Source organism: Monodelphis domestica, chromosome 1, assembly GCF_027887165.1.
Source record: "Monodelphis domestica isolate mMonDom1 chromosome 1, mMonDom1.pri, whole genome shotgun sequence".
Lineage (NCBI taxonomy): Eukaryota > Metazoa > Chordata > Mammalia > Didelphimorphia > Didelphidae > Monodelphis > Monodelphis domestica.
Genome location: NC_077227.1, coordinates 719,634,264 through 719,647,079, shown reverse-complemented (window position 1 = coordinate 719,647,079; position 12,816 = coordinate 719,634,264).

Sequence of the window (12,816 nt, the reverse complement as noted above, 5' to 3'; positions counted from 1 at the left end):
CCTTGTTTTTGTGTCATGGTCTCCAAAGCCTAATGTTACTGTAGTTTGTTGTCTACATTTATAAAGGAAATGCTTATATTTCAGTTAAAGATTAGTGAAAGATGTCATTTTCCCCCCATCAAAGTTTGTAGATTTCCAGTTTAAGAACCAATCTAATCCAATATCTTCATTTTACAGATGATTGACTTGCCCAAGGTTCCAAAGGGAGCAGAGCTAGAATAGCAAACAGATCTTCTGACTCCAGCTTCAGTGTTTCTTTTACACTCTATTTACCTCTTGTGGCTCCAGCTGAATCAGCTTCACATAAACTCCCATCTATGTCTCATATTGTCTTGGCTCCAGGGTTTTGCTTATGCTATCCCCTAAATCTATAGGGTGCTCCTCCTGGTCTGATAAAATCTCACCTAGCTTTTATAGCCTAATGCAAATGACATTTCTTCCACAAAGTCTTCTTGGGTATCGCCTCATCAGTAAGGATCCTTCCCTGCTTGGATGTCACAAACTTTGATATCCATTCTCAAACACTTTGTATTGGAGTTATTTGTGTACACGTCATGACCTCTACCCTATCCCCAACCTTCCAGATCCTGATTTTGAGGTTCATGGGGTCAGCCACCAAGTTTTAGTTTATCTCTCCCAGCACCCAAGTCGTACAAGTCAACTACCAATGAACGTATGTTACAAGAAATAGCACGGATGAGAAGCAAATGATGTTATAGCTGGTGAAAAAGTCTGACACTGATTCTCTGGTATTTAAAAATAACATTTTACAAAGTTTCCTCCATTTTGATATCTATATATTTACCCCTTAGCTTGGAATTTATGAGGAGGGACAAACTATATTCATTATATTTATGGATTACACCAAAATTATTCTGACCAGTAAGAGTTATCTGTTATTCTGTAAGGTGTTTTCTCTAGATTAATCAAGGCTTTTCTAAATACTGTACAATCTATTTGAAGGGTTTCTAAAAAGCACAAATTTGCTCATGTGCAGCAGAGCTTTGCTTTAGTCTTAAAGTATTCCCATATTAATTACATTGGAAGTACATTAATTACATCCCAGCATGAATTCTCATACAGTCCTGAAAATCCCAAAGCTTTTCCACATTCCTTACACTAAACACATTTCAGAATGAAAGCTCTGATGTGCAGTAAGTTGTTGCTTCTTCCTGAAAGTTTTTCAACATTCCTTACATTCTACTAAGGGCTTCTTTCTAGTATGAATTGTCTCATGTTTTTCTCTCTAGCATGTCTTGTTATTTCTCTCTAGTGTGAATGTCTTATGATGTTTAAGATCTTTCAATCCACCTGAAAGTTTTCTCACAGTCATCACACTGAAGAGGTTCCTCTCCAGGATAAGCTGTATAATGTCTCTTAAGGTCAGCTAAAATTCTTGATATTTATATAACTTTTCTCCAGTATGAATTATTAGATGTATTTTGAGTTTTGCACTGTGCAATGTTTTCTTGTATTTCTTATAGTCTAAAGGGTTCTCTTTTTATCATGTAAAACCTGGACCCTTACTGTAGGCTCTTCCACCATTGATACATTCAAAGGATTCCTTTCCAGTACAAATATATTTGTGATTTTTAGTTTTCATGTCATTTAGAAGCTTCTCCACCAGTGTATTTCTACAAGAGAGCTATCCACAGAGATACTCAAAATGCCTGGTTTCTGGTATTCTAAATTGGGAGAAAGGCTTATCAGTCCAAGGATGTAATAGTCAATCATAGAAAAACTTCTCCCAACTTCAATGTTCCACCACTGATACATTCAAAGGATTTCTCTCCAGTACAAATATATTTATGTTTTTTAAAGTTTTCCTGTCATTTAGAAGTGTGGGTTTTAAAATTAATATACAATAACTAAAGTGTTATATTTTATAAAGATTATTAATAACAATTATAGTAAAAGCTACCTAAACCACAAAGCCTGCTCAGGAAAGAAGAGAGGGAGAGGGATAGCTACAGAACTTAGAAAACAATAACATGATCATGCAAAGGTGGAGGCACAGGGAAAAGGGAAAAGGATTCTAGGTAACACAGAAAGGAATTTTGGGTAATGTAGTTTTAGGGGTTCACAAATTTCCAACTATACAGAAACGTCTCCACATTCATTGCATTTATAGGGTTTCTCTTCAGTATGAACTCTCTCTTACACGCATTAAGACTTTCCTTCCAGCAGAAGACTTTCCCACATTCAATACACTGAAAAGGTTTCTCTCCAAAATGAATTCTATTACGTATATTAAAGAGTCCCTTCTGGTTGAAGACTTTCCCACATTATTTACTTTTATATAGCATCACTCCAGGATGACTAATCTGATGTTTCTTAGGGTTTGTGCTCTGAAAGATCTTCCCACATTTCCTACATCCAAAGGGTTTCTCTTTCGTATGAACTGTATCATGTGAAGCAAAGTCTGGACTCTTGCTATAGGCTCTTCTACAATCAGTACATTCAAAGGATTTCTGTCTGGCATGAATATGCTTAGGCTTTTAAAAGTATCCATGCCATTTAAATGTTCTCCACATTCATTACATCCAGAGGGCTTCTCTTCAGTATGAATTCTCTTCTGTTGACGAAGATCTCCTCTGGCTGAAAGCTTTTTTATATTCTTTACATTCAAAAGGTTTTTTTTCCCCTCTAATATGAATAGATGGAGAATTGGGAATCCATTACTGATGAAAGCTTTCTCACATACATTACATTTATAGGGCTTCTCTCCAGTATGATTATTTTATGTTGACTAAGAGATGTTTTCTTTGGCTAAAAATTTTGCTACGTTCATTATGTTAAAAATATTCTTCACTATGAGTTTTCCAATAAACAGTAAGGTGTGTGAACTATTGCTGGAACCTTTCCCTCGTCCATTAAATTTATACGTTTTTCTCTCCAATGTGGATTCTTCCATATAGAGTAAGGCATGAATTGAGGCTGAGGGACTGAAAGGCAGCTTATTTATTTTTTTTGGTAATCAAAAAATAATAAATTAAATATAATGGAATCTTATATTTCTCATATATTTCAGTTAATTGTGAAATAGGAAAGATGTGGCCCTTTGTTAAATATTCATTGCAAAAGACTTCTTGTTCTCTTCCTAATAATACCCATATTGAAGATGCTCTTAATTTATATATAGATGATTCTCATAAAGATTTGTAAAATAGGAGAGAAAGCACATAGGTATATAGATAATGATATTCCTTCAGTCCCCCCCCTTTTTTTGTATTAAGGGATGAGAATATTCCCATAACTATACTACTGTCTCTTTAGATATTATGTTTATCAGTCCTTCAAAACTTACAGCTGTTTCTTTTCCTGCACAGATGGGTTTCTGATTATATTTGGTCCAAGGACAGCTATTTTTGTCATCTTTCTCATCTTTAGTGCCATTTCTGCCTCCCCATTTTAAAATTCTAATGTGACAGTTGCAACTCCCCGATGATAAAGAGTTTGTTACAACAATTTCTACAAATCGTTTCCATTTTTCTTTTCTTTGTTGTCCTTCTTCCATTTTCATCCAGAAAATGCCCCTGTTAAACCTTTGTTTAGTTGTGTATCTTGCCAATTTTCTTTAAACTGATTTTACTCTCTATTGCTTCTTTCTGATTTATGAGGTAATACTGCTCATAACTATCTATCATCCTTCTTGTAAGATTTTATAAATTAGTTTATGTTATAATTTGCTGTTGCCTCTGGCAATCGTCTTTCTCTGGCAAGTAACTCAGCTGTTTATGGCATCACAGAAAAAGCAATAATTAGATGTAAACAAAAGTAAAAAAGTCAAGAAAATTATTTGGGAGAAACAGAATGTTTAAAAGCTTCAATTGCAGGATTCATAGGGAATTGATAAAATCTATCAGGTCCATAACAGAATCCACATGGAATGGTTTAAGCATCATGGGGCTAGATTCTTATCCAAGTCCAATCACTCATGAGAATAAGCTAAGTTGCTCATCTAAGATTTCCTAGCTATAAGGACCTATGAAATCTAGGAATCTTATTATTTGTGAGAAGAAAAAAAATAAGTCTTTCCAGGTTTGCCTGAAAGCATCCTGTTCATCATTTTTTATAGTACCATATTATTTCATCACAGTTCATACTATAACTTGTTCAGCTTTCTCCAATTGATGGGCATCCCCTCAGTTTCCAATTCTTTGCTACCATAAAAAGTGCTGCTATAAATATTTTTGTAGATAGAAGCCCTTTTCTTTTTCTTTTTTTTTTTAAACCTCTTTGGGATACTGTTAGACCTAGTAATGTTATTGCTGAGTCAAAGAGTATTTCATAGCCTTTTGGACAGTGATTCAAATAATTCTCCAGAATTGTTCACAACTCTACCAACAGTGCATTAGCGTTCAATTTTTCCACATCCCCTCCAACATCTGCCATTTTCCTTTCCTGTCAGAATAGCCAATCTAATAGGTGTAGAGTTGTTTTAATTTGCATTTAAGTAATCAATAGTGATTTAGGGCATTTTTGCATATGATCACAAAGGTGACTTTGGTTACTTTATCTGAGAACTGCCTATTCATATCCTTTGACCATTTGTTAATTTGGGAATGACTCAATGCCAGATACTTTTAAGGATTCTGATATATAATATAGTTTGAAATATGGTAATGCTACCTTCATCTCATTCTTGCTTTCCCCCTCCCCCTTATTTTCCTTTAGAGTATAGCCTTTTAGATTTACCCATTAAAATTTGTTATTATTTGATCTCATTTTATAAAGTGCCATTTGATTGGCAGAGCACTAAATTTATAAATTAAAGTAGTAAAATCATTTTTTATTATATATATATATATTTTTTAAAAACCCTTACCTTCCGTCTTGGAGTCAATACTGTGTATTGGCTCCAAGGCAGAAGAGTGGTAAGGGCTAGGCAATGGGGGTCAAGTGACTTGCCCAGGGTCACACAGCTAGGAAGTGGCTGAGGCCACATTTTTTATTATATTGACCAAAATTAACCAAAAGCAGCCAATCTTTCTAATTACTTATGTCTTTATGTAAAGCATATTTTGTAGTTGTAGTTACAAAAACATAAGTGTGTCTTCTTGGGTTAACTCTCAAATGCTTTAGGCACTTAATAGTTATTTTAAATGAACCCTCTCTTCCTAGAGCTGGACCCAGCTATTGTTTTTTTGAAAGCTATAAAGAACTCCTAGTGATTTTTGTGAATTTATTTTATTTGCAATTATTTTACTAAAGTTATTAATGTCTTAATTTTCCTTGCCTATTCTCTATGATTTTCTACAGAAATGATCACATTATCTACAAGAAATAATTTCTTCCTCTTTGTCAATATTTTTATCTTCCTCTTTCTTGCCTTGTTGCTAGTTAGCATTTATAAAGCTATGTGAAATAGTAGTTTGGAAAGAGGGAGAATATTCTTGCTTTATCCCTGCACTTATTGGGAAAGTTTCTAGAGTTTTGTTACTGCACATAAAACAAGCTCATGTCTAGATGTATACTTTGGATTATATTAAAGAGGGACTTTGGGGGTAGCTAGGTGGCTCAGTGGTCTAGAGTCAGGTCTAGAGATGGAAGGTCCTGAGTTCAAATGTGATCCTGGCAAAGTCACTTAACCTCCATTGACTGGCTGTTTCTGCTCCACTGCCTTGGAACCAATACACAGTAATGATTCTAAGATAGAAGGTATGGGCTTAAAAAAAAAGACTCTGCCATGTGAACACGTTTTAGATTTTGTAAACATGAATAAGTACCGTATTTTGTCAAAGATGCTTATTAATATGATCTTATGGTTTTTGTTACATAGTTGTGATAAAACTTGCTATGGAATAGTCAGAAGTCACTGCACCAAATATTTCTGATGAAAGCTTAGTATCTAAGATCTATAAGGAATTAGAAGTATAGAAGACAGATTCCTTCCCTAATATATGTGATCAAAAAAGATGAACATTAAAAAATTTTAAATTAATGTTTCCAATTATAGACAAAAACAATTTTTAGGATTAGTTTTTTAAAGTTTTGAGTTCCAAATGATCTCCCTCTTCCCTTCCCCCCTTACTAAGAAGGCAAGAAATTTGATGGAGGTGATACATGTACTGATAATAGTCAAGATGCACATATTTTCATATAAGGAAACACAAATGATCAACAGCCATATGAAAAAAATGTTTCATGTTGCCAAAAATAGAAATTAAAATTAAAACAGTGCTTAAGTTTTGCTTCATATCCAACAAATTGGCAAAATCAACCTAAAAAAAAGCAGGGGCAGCTAGGTGGCTCAGTGGATTGAGAGTTTGGCTTGGAGCCAGGAGGTCCTGGGTTCAAATTTGAATTCAGACATTTCCTAGTTGTGACTCTGGGTAAGTCACTTGACCCCCATTGCCTAGTCCTCATCACTCTTCTGCCTTGGAACCATTATGTAGTATTAATTCTTTTTTTTTTTTAAAACCCTTAACTTCCGCCTTGGAATCAGTACTGAATCAAATATGAATCAATATTCATATTTATGCCCTTCCTCTTCCCCTTAACGTCTGAAAAATGGGGATAACATCTACTTCTCAGGGTTGTTGTGAAGATCAAGAGATAACCGCGTCAAGAGTTTACAAACTTTAGATGTCTATGTAAGGGATAACTATTATCAGGGGCATTTGAATCCAGGTCTCTCCTGACTCCAAGTCTCCCTCCCCTCCCCCCCACCCGTTTTTTTTTTTTAACCTTTGCCTGCCTGGATAATTAGTCTCATACACTAGACAGACCTTTGAGGAAGGGCCTCTTTTGGCCTCTCTCTGAAAGGGCTTAATAATGGCTTATCTGGTTATTTGCATTTTACGTTGTCACTGCTCTTTGGAGTCTGGAGTTCCTGGCACACAGTAGGTGCTTAATAAATGCTGGATGCCGGGAGTCCTCAGGTCACAGCCCACCCCCTTAATCCGCGGGGATAAAAAGAGGGTCTCCAAGTGATTCCCGCGGGTCACGCAGCCAGACAGCCTCTGAGGGCTCTGGAGTCGGGTGGACACCTTCCCCAAGTCTCCCCGTCTCACTGACTGGCCCCGTCTCTCTAGCTGGGATGCCCCAAGCCCAGAGCTCTCCAGCTCACTAAGAATCAAAAGGTAACCGTCCAGCGATCCCTAGTCCACCATAAACATCTCTCCAATTGAGCCCGTTCAGACTCAGCGGGAACTTCCCAGGATCCATTGGACCCCGAGAGTTAGGCACTGTAGGCGCGTCAGTTCTGGGAAATGTAGTCCAGAGGCTACTGCGCAGGCGCTCTATACAGTTCAAACTCTAGCCTGAAACTAACCTCAGTTAAGTGTCTATTACTTGGGCGAGTTCTCTGGGGATCCAGAGACTAATGCCAACGATTCCTGCTTTCAAGACGCTTCTTATGTGCTGGAGGACAGAGGAGAGGGGTAAAACCAGACACATAGAGAAGCGTCTATAAAGTCTATGTCTGCAAAGTAAAGACTGCATTCAGCAGCAGAAACAGCCTCTGGGGCGGAGCCCTCTAAGAGTGACATCACAGCATCAGACCCCAAGATCGCAGCCCTAGTCCTAGCCAGGATGTATAGGGCGCCTTTAGGTCTGTAAAGCACGTAGCTTAAGAGTTGGAAGGAAACTCAGAGGCCATCCTAACGATTTTACAGAGGAGGAAACTGAGGGCATTGGGGTAGGGGGTGGTGGTGCCTTGTCCGTGCTGCCTCCAACCCTGGTTGGGGGTTTTAAATGACCTTTGGTGGTGGTAGTGGTAGTAGAAGTAGAAGTAGTGATAGTAGCATAGTAGTAATAGTAGTAGTAATAGTAATATTAGTAGTAGTAGTAAGTAGTAGTAGAGTAGGAGTAGGAGTAGTAGGAGTAGTAGTAGTAGTGATAGTAGTAGTAGTAGTGATAGTAGTATAGTAGTAATAGTAATAGTAATATTATTATTATTATTATTAGTAGTAGTAGTAGTAATAGTAGTAGTGGTGGTGGTGGTGGTGGTGGTGGTAGTAGTAGTAGTGAAGGAGGTCAGAACAACCTCTGGGGGCCAGAAGTAAACTCTTGTCCAAGTCAGTTGTGGCAGCAGTAGTAGTAGTTAGCTGGAAGGTGAAAGTCCCAGGTTTGACCTAACTAAACTGGGGGTCATGGAATTTTACTAGGCTACAAGTTTGGGGGCTTCTAGATTCCATGCTGCAGGGCCACTGGCTTCTTCCTCCTTGGATCAGACCCCCAACTTTTATTCATGGCTCTTTTCTCACTGGGTCAGATCCTAATGTCTCTTAGACCTTATCATACTACTCCTACTCCTGCTGCTGCCACAACTACTGCCTAGCTAGCTAGCATTTATGTAGGGAAGGAAAAGGGAAGTCTTGGAAAGGACATTTCTGTATCACCACCTAGGTGCCAGGCATTATGCTAAGTACTTGTTTTACAAATGTATCATATGATCTCCTATGAGTAGGTGCTCTTATTATTCCCATTTTACAATGGAGGAAACTGAGGCAAACAAGTGATTTGTCCCAGAGTCATACAGCTAGTAAATGTTTGAAACTGGATTTGAATTCATATCTTCCTGACTCTAGGTCCAGTGCTCTTCCCATTATACCTCCAGCAATATAGAGCTTTACACATAGTATTACTTCACTTTGATCCCACAACCCAGCGAAATTGGAATCTTTATTATCTCCCATTTATTTAATAATTAATATATGTATATAAATATATAATAAAATATATACTATTAGATAAATAATTAAATAAATTATTATTGATCTGTTTACAAATAAAGACAACCATTTTACAGTCTCTTGTGACTCCAGGATCACACAATTTGCAAGTATCTGGGGCAGGATTTGAAGTCAGGTCTTGCTGTTTGCAAGCTGGGCATGCTTTCCATCATGCCACCAAGTTGCCTCTTCCTAGCTCTCTGATCAAGAGCAAATTGTTTTCTTCTTTGGGAGGACCTGGGCTTACATCTGGCCTCAGATACTTTCTAGCTGTGTGACCTTGGGCAAGTCACTTAATCCTATTTGCCTAGCTTTTGCCTTTCTGTCTTAGAGTTATGTCCATCCAAATCTTCCTGGGTATCTGGCACTGAAATTGAACCGAGTGGGAGAGACAGATATACTGAGAACCAGAGGGAGAGGCAAAGATATTATAATTTAATTCTTCTCAGTAGAACTGCATGCATGCATGCAAAGCTCTTTTTTCTAAGAAAAGGAGTCCATCAGCTACAGGGCTAGCTAGCTTAAAACCTACCACAGTGGGTTGTTTTTCGTTATTTGTAAAATAACAGCTACTCAAAAAAAAAAGGCTACTCAAGATAATGATTGTTTAAGCTGGAAAAGTCCCTAATGCTTCTCCCTGTCCAGGTTCAGCTGGAGCAGTCCAGTCCAGGGTTCAGTCCTTGGTCACCATTTCTTAAGCTTAGATAGTCACAAAGCATTGATATGTCAAGGTTCTCTATAAGATCAGAGGCCCCTGGAAAGAATGGAAGCTTGAGCAAATCCAACTGATGATTATAGTTGATATTCCTTTCATTTGCAAAATTATTAGGAGAAAAGGTAAGAGCTAGGAAAAAAGAAGACAGGAAAGATAGGAAGGGGCCATGATGAAATGCAAATAGGATTTTGCATTTGATTCTGGAGGTGTTTGAATGGCTATGACCTTCCTCCTTCTTTAGCAGTCATTTTGACAGCTGAGTGAGTAAGTGGATGAGCCCAGGTGGGGAAAGACTTGAGGCAGGTGAGGTGTCTGTACATCCACATACTTTTGGTTTCTGTTGTTTCCTTCTCTTGGGCCATGTTTTCCACTATATTTTTCACATTCTCCCCCTTTTCTCTCTTTTGCTTTGACTTTCCTGAGTGCTAATATAATCAGTTGATTTAATTCATGGGCTCCTATTGCATCCCCAGTACAATTTCTCTACCTTTCTTTCTTTTCAACAGATGTTCATGGATAAGCTGCAATTATCTTCATTGTAGTTTTTTACACACTTCTGATTTATTAATCCATCTTTAATTTGCTCTGGTAGTTGGTGTGACGTATGCATCTCAATTTAATTTTCTCCATATGGTTATTCGTTTTTCCTGACAGCATCGATTAAATAATGAAATAATTGTTTTTTCTCAATATTCCATTTCATCATGTTTATCACATATTAATCTTTTACTTTGTTAACAATTTATCATGGACTTCCTTTTGAACAATTAAAAAACAACTAAGCAGATATACTTTCCAATGGTTTACACTTGATTACATCAATTTCAATTTATGAAAATAGCCTATAACAAATGACAACCACTTCCTCTGTGGCTCCTTTGACTTTTTTCCCCCTTGCATGGTTATTTATTGCTTTATATATTTTGGCTTTTGTATAGATGTGGTTAGAATCTTTGTCCTTTTGGATTTATAGTCTTGGTTTTTCATTGCTTCATTTTTCTCCTTTGTGATTTCTTTAATATTCCTCATCCTTTTCTATCTTAATTAGATTAATTAATATGACAGAAATTATTCAACTCTTCTCCAATCCTGCCCACACTTTATAATTCTTCTTGAAAAAAAGTGTTTCTTTTTTCAATAACAAATAAGGCTGACATAAATATATTCTGGCATATAGCTTTCCTCTTTTTTCCCTTCCTTTTCAAAAATTGTCTCAAAGCATTTTCTCCATAATGGAATTAATGGGTCAAAAAGTGTGGTTATTTTTGGAATTTCTGCAACATATTGCTAGTTTGCTCTTTGAAAAGATTCCACCTGAAATAAAAAAAAATTTCCTGCAAACCCTGTTAATATTAAGTCATAATTTTTTTAACCCTTACCTTCCATCTTAGGATCTATAATGCATATTGGTTCCAAGACAGAAGAGTGGTAAGGGCTAGGCAAAGGGGGTTAAGTGACTTGCCCAGGGTCTCACAGCTGGGAAGTGACTGAGGTCAGAGTTGAACCTAGGACCTCCCATCTCTAGGATCAAATATTTGTTTTGCTTGAAGTTATTCCTTCCCCAAGTATTACTTTCCCTTTGAGAAGATCTATTTCCAATATTGTAATATTTTAAATTCTAAATACATTTTAGGGGGCAGTTGGGTAGCTCAGTGGATTGGGAGTCAGGCCTAGAGATGGGAGGTCCTATGTTCAGATCTGGCTTCAGTTATTTCCTAGCTGTGTGACCCTGGGCAAGTCACCAAACCCTATTGCCTAGTCCTTACCACTTTTCTGCCTTGGAACTGATACTCATTATTGATTCTAAGATGGAAGGTAAGGTTTTTAAAAAATAAAAAAAAAACATTTTTAACTGAGACTTGGGTTTCTCCTTCAAACCTCTTTCCCTATTCCTTTGTTCCTACCAAATCCAAGACATATGTTCACATTCTCTACCCTAGAGCAACTTATGAATTGGGTTGATTGAAACTGAAGATTCTGAGCTCCATCTTGTTGGGTAAACAAACAAACAAAAAAAACTAACTTGGGCCAAGTGTGTCTTTAGGCAGTAGGACTATGTTCTTGAGTATGACACTGAGTATGGACAATGTCACTATTAACTGGCCATAATTTTATTTCTTCTTCTAGACCTTGAAATTCTAGAACTAGACATGCTTTTTTATCATCATGAACTAGACATGCTTTTTTATCATCATGAAGGAACTGGGGAGGGACTGTAAAAAATTAGTCCTTGACCTCAATAGGAATTTATGATTTAGAGATTTCTAAGAGAAAGAGTTGAATAATGAACTTCCAAAATTGTATTTAATGACCCAAGATGTTGAATGCTTTTGTCTTTGATCTTTGAGAGATCACTGACCAATTAATTGATTGCTTATTGCTAGCCTGATCAATAAATTGATTTTTTTACCTGAAACCTGTGGAAAGGAAAACTGTGAATCAAGCTTTTGCATTTCTGCCCACTGAGACGGAGCAGACATCATTTGGAATGTGAAGGAAGGGGAGTGACAGTTGGAGTGAGAGAAGAGGATTGTGGGAGAAACTGCTAACAGAAAGGGTCTTTGCTCTCTGAACTCAGTGGAATGTGGAGCAAAGACCAGGAGCTCTAGATCCCAACCTGTGGAAAAGCCTTGCTTCCAATTCCCCTACCCTGAAGAAGAAGAAGGTTCTTGTATGTTAAAGATCATCTATTAGATGAAGAAACCAATAATACAGCTCCTGAAAGGAGTTGATCCCTTAACTTCAGGGGGTCGCCCTGAAGATTCGTTCCATGCCTTGATCTTCCCAAGAAGGACACTTATCATTTGTTAGCTGGGATAGAGATAGTGACTAGCTAAGAAGATTTGCTGAAGCGGAACCATCTTGACTCAGCTGAAGAAGAAGCAAGGCTCTCCTATTCCCACCTGCCTATCCCCTTTCTTGATTTACTATAATTATTAAACTACCTGAAAATTAGAAGATTGTATTCAGATTCATATTGAAGGGAGAACAAAGAAAGAGAGGCTGGTGGCTAAGCTAGCCATTAGCCTAGGCTAAACAATGAAAGCCAACAGCCAGACAAGGGGAACTTCTGGGATTGCAATTATGAGTCAAGCCTTGAGGAGGAAACTCACTCAAAGACACTGGTCCTGCCATCCTTAACCTAACCTTACCCAGGGGTACCTCTCTTGTGGGTTGAGTGGGAGGAAATTACAAAGAGAGTCTCTGTAATGGAGAAGAAGAGAGGGTGAGGAAAAGAGGGAATAGGGGTTAGAGAGAGTGAAGAGATTGTTCTATTTGTTCTTCTCCTCCCTTACTTCTGGGGGGAGAGAAGCCAGGTCTTGCCCCCTTGAAGAAAGGAGTATGTCTCCACAGAGATATTTTCTGGGAGATGGAAGACAGGAGACTAGGATGGAATTGTCTCTGAGGTGGCAGGATGCTTCC